We start from the raw sequence: 16,413 nt of genomic DNA on the forward strand, positions 1-16,413 counted from the left end.
AAAAAAAAATAGATAAATGAATGGAGATGTAGTAGAAAGTTCTTGATAGTGGCACTAATCTTTGCAATTCCTTTAGGAATGCTACGTTGTTTTTGGTGTACTATATTATCAGGTAATGGTAACTCTAATGGCTTTTATTTGGCTTTTCCAATCATAAGAGCCCTGGCAACACAGGTTTAAGGAACCAGTGTGAGAATTCTGCCAATTACTGAGTATATCTATCCTGATGATATGTTGAGGAACAGGGTAAATGACTATATCAGGAATCTGAGGACCTATTAGACCCACTGTCAGTCAGACCTTTGCTGAAATCCCATTGATCATCTGACCTCCATAGGCCTCTACCCTTACTGGAGGGCCAGGATTAAATGTTGGTGCCCTGGAATCAGAGTTAGTTCAAAACTAGTGTCCAGTAGTCTGATCATTTTCTTTCCCTGCACTGTACAATTACTCTGGTAAAAAGCTTTAGGTCCCTTTGGGGAAGGAGGGTAGAAAGATTGACAGTATAAATTTTTGGTGGTGCACCAAGAACTTTCCTCAAGGGGACTCAGCCTCCCCTTCATTTAAGGCGTTCTGGGTATGTAAATTGTCTCAAATCTGGGAACTGGATGAGGTGCTGTGATTCCCTGTTAGTATGATTTGAAGTAGGTTTATTTCATTTGTCCTTACACTTTTAAAAATTATATAAATCTAATAAAATATTTATAGGCTTCCCACTTGTCTTAGATACTTTTCTCTCATTGCTGAGATAAAATGTGGAACACCCAAAGGTAAATGAGGAAAGGTTTATTTGGCTTACAGTTCACAGAAGTTTCAGTCCATAACCTGTTGGCTCCAAGGCAGGGAGGCTTGGCAGAGGAGAAACAGTTTATGGAGGCCAGAAGGTAGCAAAGCAACAAGGGAACCTTAACAGCATCTTTCTGCCCCCTTCATCTTATCCAGACTCTGGGGATTAGGGTGATGCCAAAACAATCAGTGGAATGATTAATCCCAGCCACACACACTCTAGATTCAGCTACCTCTGAAAAAGTTCAATGACTCCTTGGGGGTACATCTACACCCATCCATAACATTCTGCCCCTGGCTCCCCAAAGACTCATGCACATCCCTGTATGCAAAAGGCATTTAGTCCATCTCTAGGAGATGCCAAAGTCCTAACAGTTTCAGCCTTGCTGAAAAATCCAAGTCCAAAGTCTCCTCCAAGATTTAAGGCAAACTCTCAGCTGTGAGGTCCTGTACAGATGAAAAGACAGTTAAACATGTCCAACATTCAATGGCACAAGATAGACATTTCCATTCCAAAGGTTAAAAACAAGAGGGTAGCAAGGACTGGGAACAAAGACCAAATCCAGTAAGACAAACAAATCTCACAGTTACATGTCCAGCATCTGAAGCAATCTTGTGGCAAGATGTGAGCTCCAAAGGGTTTGGGTGACTCTGCCCTATGGCATTGCCAGTGGTTGTAGCTCCCCTGTCTTCTCTGCTCCCTCGCAGTTTTCCTCAGATGAGCCATATTCCTGGCTTCTTCATACTTCTGGGGTCTCTATATACCTTGGGCTTCAAACTCACAGCTTCGCTCACACACTGCCCTCTCAAGGGCACACTGCCTGGCCTCCCAGGTCTTCTTCTGAAGTCTGGATGGAAACCTTCTTGACCCTACTCTGCATGCACCTAAAATCAGGACCATGAAGATAGCACTGAGGTCTGCTGTCACCTGGAGAGGCAGGCACAGTGCCACTGAGCTAAATCCCTGGCTTCTGGTAGCTATCTTGATAGAACACAACTGAGTTCAGAACTTGGCAGAGCTCCAGGATGGCTCCATCTAGTGGCTCTGGTGTCACAGTGAGGGAGCTGAGTTCAAACTGGCAAGAGGCACATAATCAATCTGTTGTAGGCTCAACAAATTTGGTTCCAGCCAGAAAGGAGCCTGAGCTTCAGAAATAAAGGTGCAGGCTAGGTTGGACTATCTGCTAACCTGTCCTAAAACTACAGCTGGCTTGTTGGGATTAATCAACTTGGATCTAGACTGTCTGCCAACATTGTCTACCAGTCACAGCACATATATGCCTTCAACTGGACATTTTTTTCTTTTTTCACCCTCTTTTCTGGTTTTTGTTTTTGTCTTTTGTTTCTCGGTTTTTTGTTCTTATTTTTGTATGGGTGTGAAGACTGCTTCTAGTTCTCTGTTGCTTTTCTGTTTTGTTCTTGCTTTTATTTCTTCCTTCTCTATTTCTCTCCTATCTTCTTCACCAGTTTCCCAAAGTTTGCATAATTTTTTGTGTAATTTTCTTTGTCCTCCAGCCTTGCTTTTAATCTTTTTCTCTTCTTCTAGTTCTCCATTTTTCTTCCAACCTTTTAAAATTTTCTCCCTTGAGTGTGAAATTAACCATATTGTGGGATTATTTACTGCATTAAATTTTCTGGTTTGTTTTAGATCTTGTTCTATGACCAAAAATATAGTTCATATGGCTAGAGGTGGTAAACTAATAGTTACCATTATTTGCTATATTCTAGGCTGTGTTTTGTGGTGGACCAGCTCCCACTAGTCGAACAGTACCTGAAGGAGAGAGTGAGGATTGAAAAGGAAAGTCACTCTAGGCAGAGTGGAGACACAAGACTGTCTGCTTTATTTGAGGCAAACCTGGTTATTTATGCACACATTATCAGCAAAATCTACACAAGAAACATCTGCAGAAAGACACCACAAGAGAATGTTTAGATACCATAACATTTTACAATTCCTAAAGATCAAAAGGCATTCACATTCACTTTGGGCCGGAATGCTCTCTTTATCTGGTCACAATGGTTTCTGTTGACATCAAGTTGATAGATTAACTCCTTGTTCTTAACCACTTCTAGTTTTCCGCATACTATTGTTAGATGAGAGTTTCAGTCTCCCCACAGTGTTTGATGCCATTATTATTCCTCATTGTACTACTTTAGCCAAGGTAACATAATTTATCTAATCAGTTGTTCTTCCTGGTATACCAAGACTGAGATTGCCTAAGGGTCTAAAAAATAGAATAGGCCAGTGCCAAAGAACCAGTGACTGGTCCATGTAGGGAACAATTCCTCATCCCAAGTAAATTAAAGAGGTAGGAACTTACAACAGACTCAAAACCCACAAGCCACTTACACCTTGAAGATACCTTTGCAAAGTAGTCATTTCCTAAGGGTTCTAAATACTAACAATAAAGCTACTCAACATAAGTAATTTACAAGCATCAACCTAGGAATTGAGCTTTTAAAATATTAAATGAGAAGACTCTTAAACAAGATGCAATCCCAGACTTTCAGCTCACCAAAAACCCTGAGGGCAGTGGGGTGGAACAATCCAAAAACCACCAACCTGTACTATCTGAAGTAGTAGCAGTAGAAGTACCAAAGCAGATGAATGAGGCTCTAGAAAAAATAAAATCAGAAATGCCTGCTCAGATAAGCGACCATAGAGAAAGACATGGTTAGTGACACTAGAGCAGATATGGACTTAAAAAAATACAGGAGCTCAGGATAATGATGGAAACCATGAATGTCCAGCATAGGGAAGAAATGGAATCTATAAAACAGATCCAAATAGACATTCAGGAGATTAAAACTCCATTTAAAGTATACAAAACATAATGAACCAATGTGAGGACACAATATCAGATGCAGAATACAGGATGGTGGTTAGCAATCATGAAAAGAAAGATTTCTTAAAAATAGCCAGGAACCATGAAAAATTAATCCAGCAGCTGCTAGATGATGCAAAGAATAAAATAAGATTAATCCCACTCAGTGAAAAAGTAGAAGACAGCACAAATGACAAAAAAAACCCCTCTGCTCTCAGAAGTAATAGTAAACTAAAAAAAGTTAGACCCCCCAAATTTAAAGACCCGATTCAAAAATGGGCATCTGAAATGAATAGACACCTCTCAGAAAAACAAGCAAAAGCAGCAAATAAATATATGAAAAAATGTTCAACATCACTGGTCATTCAAGAGATGCAGGTGAAAACAACACTGAGATTCCACCTCACCCCACAAACAATGGCTGCTATCAAGAAATCAGCCAGTAACAAATGTTGGTGGGGCTGTGGGGAGAAAGGAACCCTTCTCCATTGTTGGTGCAAGTGCAGACTGGTGCAACCACTGTGGAAATCAATATGGAGATACCTCAAAGAGCTGAGACTAGAGGTTCCATTTGACCCAGCTATCCCTCTGCTGGGTATCTTTCCAAAAGAATTAAAAGAATCATACCACAGCAATATGTGCACACCTAGGTTTATTGTGGCACAGTTTGTAATCACTAAAACTTGGAAATAGCCCAATTGCCCATCAACTGGAAACTGGATAAAGATGTGGTTTTTCTATAAAATGGAATACTATTCACTCATAAAGAATGAGAAACTAGAGACATTTATAGCTAAATGGATGCACATTGAGGCCATACTGTTGAGCAAAATAAATAGGACACACGAGTAAATACCGAGTAGTTTCTTTGGTATAAAAAACTAAAAGTGTAAATAAGGTTCAAATGGTATAATTGATAATGTGAAATAGGAAGAAAAGGGCTAAAGGAGAAGGGGAAGTGGGAAGGATGGGAAAAGGAAAGAAGGGAAAAGAAAAAATATGAGAAAAGGAAAAATGGAAACCAAGTCTTTGTAAATAGGGAAGAGTGGAGGGAGTAAAGGGAGGGTAGGGGAATGGGGAAAAAATAAGAACTAAGATACATCATGTGAAGGTACAAGATCCCAATGATGAATTAACTGTAGTGTTTACCTAAAATGTACCAATAAACTCAATGAAAAAAAAAGATGTAATAATAGAAAACTTCCCAAACAGGAAAAAAGAGTTTGACATACCCACAAGTGAGGTAGCTAGAACTCCAATTACCCATGATTAAAAACAATCTTCAAGGCTGGGCATGGTGGTGCACACCTGTAATCCCAGCACTCGGGAGGCTGAGGCAGGAGGATCCTGTGAGTTCGAGACCAGCCTGAGCTACATAGAGAGTTCCAGGTCAGTCTCACTACATAATAAGACACTGTCTCAAAAAACCAAAAAAACAAAAAACAATCTTCACCACGGCTTATAATAGTCAAGATTTCAGAAATCCAACACAAAAACAGAATGCTGAAAGTATTTAGTAAAGTTGTTAGAGAAAAAAAACAAATCACCTCTAAAGGAAAGCCCACCAGAATCACAGGAGGCTTCTCAACACGAACCCTCAAGGCAAGGAGAACTTGAGGTGAAGTATTTCAAGCTCAAAAGAAAAAAACCTCCAACCAAAATTGATGCAGCTTGCAAAACAATTTTTCAAAATTGATGGATCAATGACAAAGAACACCTGAGGAAATTTATACACACCAATCCAGCACTCCAAAGTGTTCTAAAAGATATTCTAGAAGTAGTCTAAGAAGTATTACAACTTCATAAACCCCAGCAGAATAAATCCACCTGGCAAGACAAGAAATTAAAACAGAGGAGGAAAAAAGGGAGTCAACAATAGGAAAATAATATGACAAGGATAAGCCAATGTATATCCATTATACCCATCAATTTTTTTTTTTTGTACTGTGGATTGAATTCGGGACCTTGTGCTTGCAAGGCAGGCAGTGGAACTACTGAGCTAAATGCCCAGCCCATACTTATCAATCTTAATGGTGTCAATTCACCAAAAAAAGAAACAGAGTGACAGAATGCATGAAGAAGCAAAATTCAACAGTATGCTGCATATAAGAAACACATTTTATTCAGAAAGAAATTATACAGTGAAAGTCAAAGGATGGAAAACAATATTCCATGTAATAAGAACCTGGAAAAAAATGGGTAGCTATTTTATTTGCAGACAAAGTGGATTTCAGGAAACACTCAGAAACTTTAAAAATTTTGAATGTCTGTTGGTTTGTTTTTTGAGACAGTGTCTTATTATATAGTTCAGGCTCATTATGTAGCTCATTATGTAGCTCAGGATGGCCAGGAGATCACAATTACCCCCTGCTTCAGCCTCTCATGTGCTGGAATTACAGGTGTGAACCACCACACCCAAAGGAAATTTGAATCTTTTAGCGCCTTATTTTCCTCTATTAATATGTCTTCACAGTTAAGAGACTAGATTTCCAATGGATGTTTTAGGCTCCTTGTTTGCCTTCACTAGTTTATCCAGAGATGCTAAGATAAATCAGCCATCATCACTATATTTCTCAAGTGATAGCCAACCCAACTCCATCTTGAGCCACCACAGTGTGCTTGTGCTTGGACAAAGCACCCAAAACCCACATCCTGTTTGGCAGAACACTTGCTGTGGCTGCAGGATGTATAGCTCACTAGTGTGTGAAACTTCCTTTTGCTTCCCCCCATTAACCTGGTATGGCTCTACTTCTGTAAAAAAATTCTGCTTGCTCTCCTCTTGAGTCCTCCCCAACAGAAAGCAGGATTTAAAAGGAGAAATCAAACCATTTCTCAGTGCCCAGAGAAATTTCCAGGCACTAGCCCCCTCTTGGATGTTGGCTTAAAAAAAAAAAAAAAGAACTCAAACCTGGTTCACAGTGTGGTGTGTCTTTATAGTGTGAACTCACTTGCCTATAACACTCACTGCCAAAAATATTGAAAAATGTCGTATAGGAAGTCACTACATTTCTTCTATATCACAAGTGGTGAATTAGGATAATCAAATGGATTTACATGTGGTATTACTTTAACGAGTTCCCACCAAGAACTATCAATATTTCCCACAGTACCAAGAAAGACTAAAGGAAGGAAATGGAAGGTGGTGGAGTAGTGAGCAGCATAGAAAGAATGTGTCTGAAGTTTGGTGCCCTGGCATTGGGATATAGCAACATGAGGAGAAGGAGGGACGTGTGTTCCTGGGACCCAGGATGGATCTGAAGTGAGAATTGAAGTCCACAGGGAGAGCCAAGAAAGGCTTTAACAAAGAATAGGGAGATGAGAGGCAGCACTTTATCCCAGAGTATGGACTCATGGAGTGGGAAGGAACGGTCAAACCTGCAGACACACAGTGACTACTGGAAACCCCAGAAGCCTCCATGGAAAAGACACCAGTGGAACAGAGCAGTGGTTGCAGAAGACTGCAGTGGTGGGTCAGTTATTTACTCAGACATCACCCAAGACAGGCTGATTGGGGGGTAACCATCTTGGAGAGGGGTCAACTGAGCTCAGATATAACTGAGCTATAAGATACCTCCATCTGGTGACTCATGCTGTCACAGTGAGGGTGCTGAGTTCACATCAGCTTGAGATCAGGAACAAAGGTCAAGCCCACAGGAGGCACACAGACTGTGGTAGACCCAACAAATCTTATCCCAGCCTCATAGCCAGAAACCAGTCTGAACTTCATTGGAACTAAAGGTCCAGGTTTACTGGGATTATCTATTATCCCACTGTAAATCAATGGCTGGCTTGCTGGGATTAAACAACTCAGACTATGTTGTTTACCAGTGACAGCAAAGATATACCTTGAATCACACTTTTTTTTTCTTTTTCTTTTTGTTATTTTCTTTTTCTTTTCATCTATTCTAATATTTGTTTGTATTGTTTTATTTTTTCTAGATTATTTGTACTTGTTTTTACATGAGTATGAACATGCTTTCTAGTTTTTTTTTTACTGTGGTTGTACTATTCTGTTCTTGTTTTTATTTCTTCCCTCTTTCCTCCCTGTATTCTTCACCAGTTTCTCAAAGTTTGCATAATCTTTCTTTGTCCTTAGCCTTGCTTCTAAAATCTTCTACTTCTATATTTCCTCCCTGCCTCAACCTATTCTAAATCTTCTCCTCTTAGGGATTAGAGAGCCAACTCCAGGAACCATTAAAGCCATTTTTAAAAATTTCATCATTAAAATTTTCCCCTAGAGCCACTCCCAATGCCCAAATCTATGTCAGATTAAATGCAAGATATATAAGTATGTAAAGATTTACAAGATTGGCTTAGCCAGATGTGGTGGCTCATGCCTATAACACCAGCATGCTGAAGTCTGAGGCAAGAGACAGCCCTTTTGCACTTTTCCACACCTAACTCTGAGGGCAGCCAATTTAAGCCAATCTTTTATTTATTATTTTATTTTAGACAAAAGGTCTCACTATGTAGTTCCAGCTGGCCTTGAGCTCACTATGTAGCCCAGGCTGACCTTGAACTTGAGGCAATTCTCTGGCCTCAACCTCTGGAGTGATGGGATTACAGGCATGTGCCATCACACCCGGCCCCAGGGTGGGTCTTCTGTCTTCAGTAACTCCCCTAAACCACACCAAGAACTGTGTAGCTCCACCCTAGGTAGGAGTACACCCACCCCAGGGAAGACTGGATCCAGAATGGTATAAAAGGGAAAGAAAGAAAGAAGGCTCAATTCTGCTTCTTCTTCTGAGCTCGACTTTGCCTTCACTTTGACATTACCTCCTGGCTTCCAGTGGAGACTCTTTAGCGTTCCATCCTCCTGCCTCAGCCTCCCAAGTACTGGGATCACAGACGTGCACTACCATGCCTGGCCCACTCAGGAAGTCTCCTGGACCCCAAGGTACCTAAGTGGGGGAAGATGTGTGTCCCCAGTACAGATTCCTGAATGTAAACAGGAGCAGTGAACACTGGGAAGAATAGCTTGGCTGGACTTGGTGTTTTGGTTTAAAGTTTCTAGTCAGAAAGTTGATGATGCTAGGATTTTTGTCCATACTCAGGCTCTTATCAGGTCTTATTGTTTCTGATCTCCCTCAATATCCTATCCACTCTGCTCCCTCTCCCACCTGTCTAGGCTCTGAAGAGGGAAAGCACAGACGTAGGGGGACCTCACATGTTTAGAGTTGACAGTGGATATAATATGGCATAAGTTGAGGAGTGGGGAGACAGGAACCTACAGGCTCTGAGGGGACAATAGGATGATGAATGAAAATGAATCTAAAATGAAAATGAATCTAAAACAATGGGCAATGGCTGGAAAACCTGCAGAGCTGGAAAGGGGTTAGGGGATGAGATCCAAGAATGGATAGGGGAAGAGGTGAATCAAGCAGAGTTCCCTCCCTAGTGAATGAAAGTCTCTGGGTAAGGAAGAGTTTGTAGGGACAGGGTGAGGGGACAGTGGCAAGGAGGACTGGGGCCACATGGACAGTAGGGAGAGTTTGAAGGGAGAGTCATAGAAGAAATGTGGGGTTTATTTGGAAAGAGGAAGTTGGGTTGAGATGGTGTCTTAGCTACTTTGCTCATTGCCAAGACAAAGTTAAATGAAGGTTTATTTTACCTCCCAATTTGTAGAGGTTTCAGTCTATAATCGGCTGGCTCCAAGGCAGGGAAACATGGTAGAAGGGCATCATAGAGAAGGCAGGAAGCAGCACCAGACAAGCAACAGCACCAGCAAACCTGCCTTCAGTCCCTTTATATTCCATCAAGGCCACAAACCTATTGATTGGTGCCACTCATACCCAGGATGGAGCACCCTTAATCCCAACACTACACCCTTCATCAACATTCATACACCCTAGGCAGGGGATTTAGCTCAGTGGTTCCAGCGCCTGCCTCACAAGCACAAGGACCTGAGTTCGATCCCTGGTACAAAAAAAAAACAAAAACAAAAAAACATTCACACCCTAATTCAACCACCTTCAAAACTCCCCACCTACAACCACATGAGACTTTGGTGGAGGGACATCTAGATACAAGCCAAAACAGATGGTCAAAGGATGAATTCCAACAACATGCTTCACAAAGGACCTGGGTTTCTTTGTCTAGGTGTCTGGGTAGCACCCCACCTCCTGTCTCAAGTCTGTGCTCTGAAGTGGAAGAGGGTCCTCAGGTTCTGAGGAGGAGCTGCAGGAAGACCTGCTGGGTCTCTTCACTGGAGGCCCAGGTCTAGCACCCTACTTACTGCCTCTGTTGTCTCTCCAGAGGAAGCAGAAGAATGCCTCTCTGGAAGATTCAGAATCAGAGAATAAGCAGGAAGAGGGTGCCCAGGGGTGTTCTGATTCAGCTCTGAGGGAGAACCCCAGACTCTCATCTCAGTTCTGTGACTACAAGTGGAAGAGGGAGTGGTTACCAGAGGCTGAGGAGGGGAAAAGTCCCTGGTGCTTGACTTGACCCCCAGGGAAGACAATGGGCTCCCATCTCCAAAGAGGTGGAGGAGGTATCTGTCACTGTTGGAAAAGGAACATCAGGTACCATCACCACAGCTAGGCCCAGTGCCTTTGACACACACAGGTGTTGTGGAGAAGCCTTGTGGCCTCAAGAGGAAGGTGAAGAAGAAGCACTAGTGCTCAGTGCTGCCTGAGCACCATGAGGCCTTCGCCAGGCTTCTTGGTAAGGAGACCCCACACAGCACCTCCTACCCAGTTCTTAGGAACACAAGAGACTTCTGGCCACTTCCCTCACCCATGGAAAGGAGCACACTGAGCCCTGAGATGGCTATTCAGGTTGGGCTCCAGTGTCATCCTTCCCCTGGGACACAGATGACAGATGATGCAGTCCTCAAAACATGCTCCCACTTGGGATCACAAAGGATTGTTCAAATCAGCCCATCTGACAGAGAGGAATTACCCACTTTCCTGAATGGAAATTATTGTAGCACTCAAGGGGCAACAAGGGCCATACCTGGTTGTGACCATCACAGGAGAAAATGACCAGGATGCTTTCTGACTTTTGAAGTGGTGCATTCCTGTGTCAAGAGAGGCCACCTCGGTCTGCTCTGAGGTCCTAATGAGGCTGAGAGTTGTGCTCCCAGGCCCCCACTCAGTAACTCTGTTCAGAGTCTCAGGATGAGCCCTGACCTCTACCCAGTGAAGGTATTCCTTCCTCTTCCCATCTGCCTGAATTTGGGCTCCTCCAGAATTTTCTCCCTTCCAGGCCTGGTTGGCCCTGGCAGGCTGGATGAGCACAGCACCCTGCTTCTCCTGGTTCTCTGTGAACTGAGCCCAGGCCATGGACTCCCTGGGTATAGCTTCTATGGCTGGGGCCACCTGAAGCTCCTGGTCCCTCCCCTTAGCTCTCAGGGAACCCATTTCCTCTGATTTAAAAGACTCTTCTGGCCCAAGTGACCTCAGTGCCCTAGCTGGCCCCCAGAGAACCTTGGAAGTGGCATCCTGGGCATCATGGCCTTCCTTCTCCTGACTGCTCTCCTTTGCAGACAACCTCTGTTCCCTAACTTTCCCCCAAATTACCAGGCTACCCAACACTAGGGTCTCTTCTCTGACTGCACCCCTGCCCAGCCTATGTCCCCACATCCCTCCTTCTCCAGGTCTGCCTATTCTGAGTGTCCTCCTCTCTCCCCCAAAGGACCTCTTGGCCATGGTCATCACCTACTTCAGCCGGGCCAGCCTCTTCTCCTGGCAGTACCAGAGAATCCACTTCTTCCTGGCACTGTGAGTACTGCCACTCTCCACCCACACCACTGTCAGCCCCTGAGGGTGGGGAGTGGGACTCCAACCTGTCCTCTGGTTTAAACTTCTCCATACTGCTGACTCTGTAGAACATGGGCATCACACACAGTGTTCCGATATTCCTCTTAGTAAAATCTCCAGTCCACCCTCATGTTGGTTAAAGAATGCCACCAAGGGGACAGAGCACCTAGACAGGGGAGGTGGTAACCCAGACACGGTCTGAGGGGACAGCCATTTCTGACCCTTGGAGGGTCTCCTTACTTAGCATTACCAGGTGTCTTTCTGTCCTCTCCTCTGGGTGTCCAAGGCCCATGCCCCATGCGTGCCCTCCTTACAGGCACAAACTGAGTGTAACGTGCTCTCTGCTGGTCTTTCTGACAAGTCTCTCCACAGGCCAGGGCACAGGCTCTGTGTTGCCTGGTCAGCCTTCAAAGATGGGCTAACAGCTAATTTGTGTTGTAGCTGTTGCACCACTATTTACTTCATCTACACTGAAGCTGGAGATATCCCCTTGAACTCACCCACTCTGCAATCTCTCTACAACTCAGTCTGCTCATCACTTTGCTATTTTCTTTTCTTTCCCTGCTCCTTCTAAATACCCTCCTCTGTCTTTATCTCTTCTTTTCTGTCCACATCTTCATACTTTGAACCCGAGTAAAAATTATTTATCTTCAAAACATCCAGACCTCCGTGGCTACGGTGGGGCACACTTGTATTCCTAGCCACTCAGGATGTTTTTCAGGGAGGAGTATTTGACTCCAGAGATTCAAGCCCAACATTCAATATTCAAGATCAAGGGCAACTCAGTGAGAACCTGTTTTGAAAACAAAACAAAGCTGGATATAGTTGTGCACTCCTATGATCACTGTACTCTGGGAGGCTGAAGTAGGTAGCAGGCAAGTTAGGAAGATGCAGAGTCCCCGTTTCCCAAAGAAAAGTTTTACAGTGAGGACGTTGATCAGAAATAAAAACCCACATTCAACCCCAATACTGTACTAAAAACTACTAAAGACGGTTTGGACTCTTGTTCCTTATCTGCCCTGACTTTACCTAATCCCCTTCAGGGAGACAACTGCTGAGGGCTGGGTCTTGCATTGTTAAAACAGTCAGCTCAATCGCTCACATTCGTTGAGTGGTTTCTGTTACAGCAGTGAGCTCACCAGGGACTCTGCATGGCCTTTATCTACAGATGAAGCTGCATTTATTCCTTCATTCATTCCTTCAATAAAACCTGCAGAAGGGACATGTAGGGCTCGCTGGTGGAATCCATGCACGCCCTGAACCAGGGCCTATGCTGGCCACTGGGGAGACAAGGGCAGGACACAAATACACCAAGGTCACCCTGTCCAGGTGCTCTCCTAGTGGCCAGAGACTGGTGTGTGCTCAGAGGACAAGCTGCAGGGAAAGGAGAGGATGGAGGCAGGGAGAGGGAGGTGCCAACTTCATCTGGTGTCAGGGGCCAGAGGCCACCTCAGACTCTACACAGGGGTCCTGTCTTCATCCCCTATGTGGGAGTTGTCTTTAGAAGGGCCCAGTGCAGCCTTGGCCTCTCCACGAAGGCCTGTTCTTGGAGAGCACTGGGCCGGGCTGATGGAATTCTGAGTTGGAGGGGGCCCAGCTCCTTCCTGGCTGTGCCCCTGACCAGCAACCTGCTTTCCTCCCCAGCTACTTGGCCAGTGACATGGAGGAGGACAACCGGTTTCCTAAACTGCACATGTTCTTCTTCCTCTATGGAACGAATTTTGACAAGATTCCACTGGCAAAGACTGGCTGGACTAGGACAGATGGGGACAGGGGAGTCTGGGCACGGGTGACCAGGGAGGAGAGGGGGCTGCATGAGGGGGCGGGGTCACAGGGGTCTTCATCCACTAAGGCTGCTTTCCTCTGCAGATCCAAGCTTACGATCCTACACTCTGGGTGTGAGGCTGAGATTGCACCCTCATTCCAGGACCCTGGGGCTCTGAGGATGTTGGCTTTAAGAAGGTGCATGTGTGTCGTGGGCTTCAGAGAGCACCAGTGCTGTCTATCTAGGGGATGTGGGGCACTCACGTGAGCCCTCTTCTCCTGATCTTCTCACCCCATCTACCCTCTGCACATCAGGCACCAGCCCAGGCCCAGGCCCAAGGTCTTCCTCCACAGCCACCATCCAGTGTGGTAAGCAGACACGCATGTCCTTGGAGAGATGTGCTTTGTGCTAGTACACTGCTCAGTTAGATCTCACAGAACCAGACTGTCCCCGAAGCACAGATGTGGTAGAAATCCTCTCACTCAGAGCAAATGGCCCCAAATCAGTGTAGATGGTGTGGTGATTTTTGTTCTGAGTGAAGTTCTACTAGGCATAAATCACCATTTCCCGACAGAGCTGTATTTGTCTTTTCTCATTTTTCATCTCTCAGGGATAGCAAAGAGAGGGGTATATTTATATCAAACGAGTGTTCCACAGGAAGTTCTCAGATGGAACAGGATGATTGTGTGGACGTGGAAGGGAACTGCCGCAGACTGCATGTGCATCCCAGGTTGTACCAGGACACACTGCTTAAGCTCGAGTGCACCTGAGCGCTTTCCTATCCCGTCTTTCCACTCGTCCATTTCCATTATACCTCTTCTCCTCAGGTACGAGGTCCTGGGTGTGTGTCAGTATAATGGAACATTAACAAACAATGGGTTCAGGGTGGCTTCTTACAATAGATTCATCATAGTATGGGTTTGGTTTGGGCAGAGGAAGAAGCAAAGATTTGTTTTCAATCACCTGCAAGTAGCCAAACGTTAGGAGTGACATTCTGGTGAGCAACTGGGGTTTAGGATTAGACACTCAGCATGTGTGCTGTGGGCATGACAGTGACATATTAGTCACATTTCTGTCACAGGTAGAAGTACAGATGTTAAGTGCGTGGGAAGCACTTTTCATTCCTAAGTGAAAATGTGCTGTCTTCTCCAGGGTCACTGTAATCCCCAACAAGAACCACCTCCAGTTCTTGCTATAAAGCAGGAGGCTGGGCCTAGCCTGAGGCATCTTAAGTGATTTTTTGGAACGTGGGACAAAAAATCTGAGAACCACAACTGACATAAATCTGGACTTGCATGTTGTTTGAAACTGGAGTTGGGACTGACAAGTGGGTGTGAATGTTCTCATCTAGAGAATGGCCCCCCATGAAGTCTGACGTAGTCTCTTCTCTTTTCTTTCTTCCAGATCTCCACCCAGGGGAGCAATGGAACAGAATAACTGCAGCATACTGCCCAGAGCTGGGGAGTGGGTGGCAGGACCATGAGGTTCGAGTTTTCCTCTGGCACCTTGGAAATTTCACATTTTATATCAAGATTCCCCTGAATTAAAAGTTAGATATCTGCCGTTCTTACAGATTTGGTTCCCTAGAGTCTTGATCGCAACTGAGATGCCCTGTATAGTGTCAGACTGAGAGGGAATTACTTAAATTAAAATGTAACAATAGGTCCATAGATACCTTAGTGATTCATTATACATTATACATAGTATAAAGTGTTTTGTTTTATTGTAAACATTCTCTCCAAAGAAATATTACTGTGTATATTTGAAGAAATAATGACATATTATGCATGTTTGTATTTTTCTTTTTATAGTGTGTTTTCTTTTTCTTTTTTTGGTACTTGGGCCCTTGCGCTTGCAGGGCAGGTGGCGAAACCACTGAGCTAAATCCCCAGCCCTCTTCTTATAGTGTTTTGATAGATATTTTAATTGATAGATGTACATATTTTGTCTTTAGGGAGGTTTTTGTCTTAACTCTTACAGTTATATGTGCCTTATGCTCAAACCAGGTGGTAATCCCCTCAAACTGTTATAAGCATACACACTGAATGGTTTCACTTGGGAATCTGATGTGCCACAGAGCAGGTGCTGAGGCAGGAGGATCCGTGCAGTATGGACAATTCATCAATAAAGCGAGACTATTAAAATATAAAAATCAAAAAAGGGTTAGAGATGTAGCTCAGCATCAAGAATGAATGGAACCCAGGTTCAATTCCCTGTATTGTAAAGACAGAAAAAGAAAGACAGGAACCTTGCCAGACAGGACTAAATTTGCGATCTTCCTGACTTTCCAGAGACCCCGTTTTATAGGTCTCCATACACGCCCCCTGAGATCAGAAAGGCGGGCTGTGACAGTCCCCTGACTCACAGAGCTCTTGCTGAGTGTGCTCCATGCTAGTACTTTCAGCACTCAATGGATGACAGGGTTCAGTCACACCCAGATGTGACTCTCAGAAGAGAACAGGATCTGTAGGCTTTCTGAGGGTGAAAGGGGTGCATCCATGTGCCACAGGGATACCACACTGCACACAGGTCCTGATCACACAGATATTCACTGCTCCCAGGCTCTCTCAGTGGTTCCTCCAGGAGTCTGAGGGTGGAGCCAGTGTTCCCTGCCATCCTTCTCTCCTTCTTCCTGTTGGCCTCCTCGGATCCCACTTGGAACGTTCTCCCAGTCAGACTGGGTCCTTCCTCTTGTTCTCCTGCCCTCTGAGAATGCCTGTGCTGGGTCCCGACACTATACTCTTCACAGAGGAGCCTGTGGTCAAGAGATTCTGGGCCTGGGACAAGAACCTGAGAACGTCTGACAAGGTAAAGTCCTTTTCCCTTGTGCCAAGATCTCACCATGGCACAGCCCAGGGAGGTCAGGGTTCCAAAACCCACAGTCCTTCTGCTGTCCTGGAGGTAGCTCCCCCTGATCTGCTCACTGTCCAGGCACTGTGTCTGTTTTGGTGTAACTTTTTCTAGCAGGCTGGAAGGGCCCCTCTCTAGCTCTCAAGAACCTCTTTGCTAGAAATTAGCAGAGGCCCTTCTTTTTTTTTTTTTAAATTGAGTTTATTGGTACAATCTAGGTATATAATACAATTACATTCATCATTGGGATTCTGTACCTTTATATAATAGGTCTTGATTCTCATTTTTCCCCTTGTCCCTGCCCTCCCTTCACCCCCTCCTCCCCTCCCCATTTACAAACACTTTATTTCCGTTTTTTCAGTTTCTCATATTTTTTTCCTCTCCCTTATTACCTTTCCCCCACCCTTCCCACTTTCCCTACACTTTT

The sequence above is a fragment of the Fukomys damarensis genome, unplaced genomic scaffold (assembly GCF_012274545.1).
Source record: "Fukomys damarensis isolate Sample0158 unplaced genomic scaffold, DMR_v1.0_HiC HiC_scaffold_17, whole genome shotgun sequence".
Classification (NCBI taxonomy): domain Eukaryota; kingdom Metazoa; phylum Chordata; class Mammalia; order Rodentia; family Bathyergidae; genus Fukomys; species Fukomys damarensis.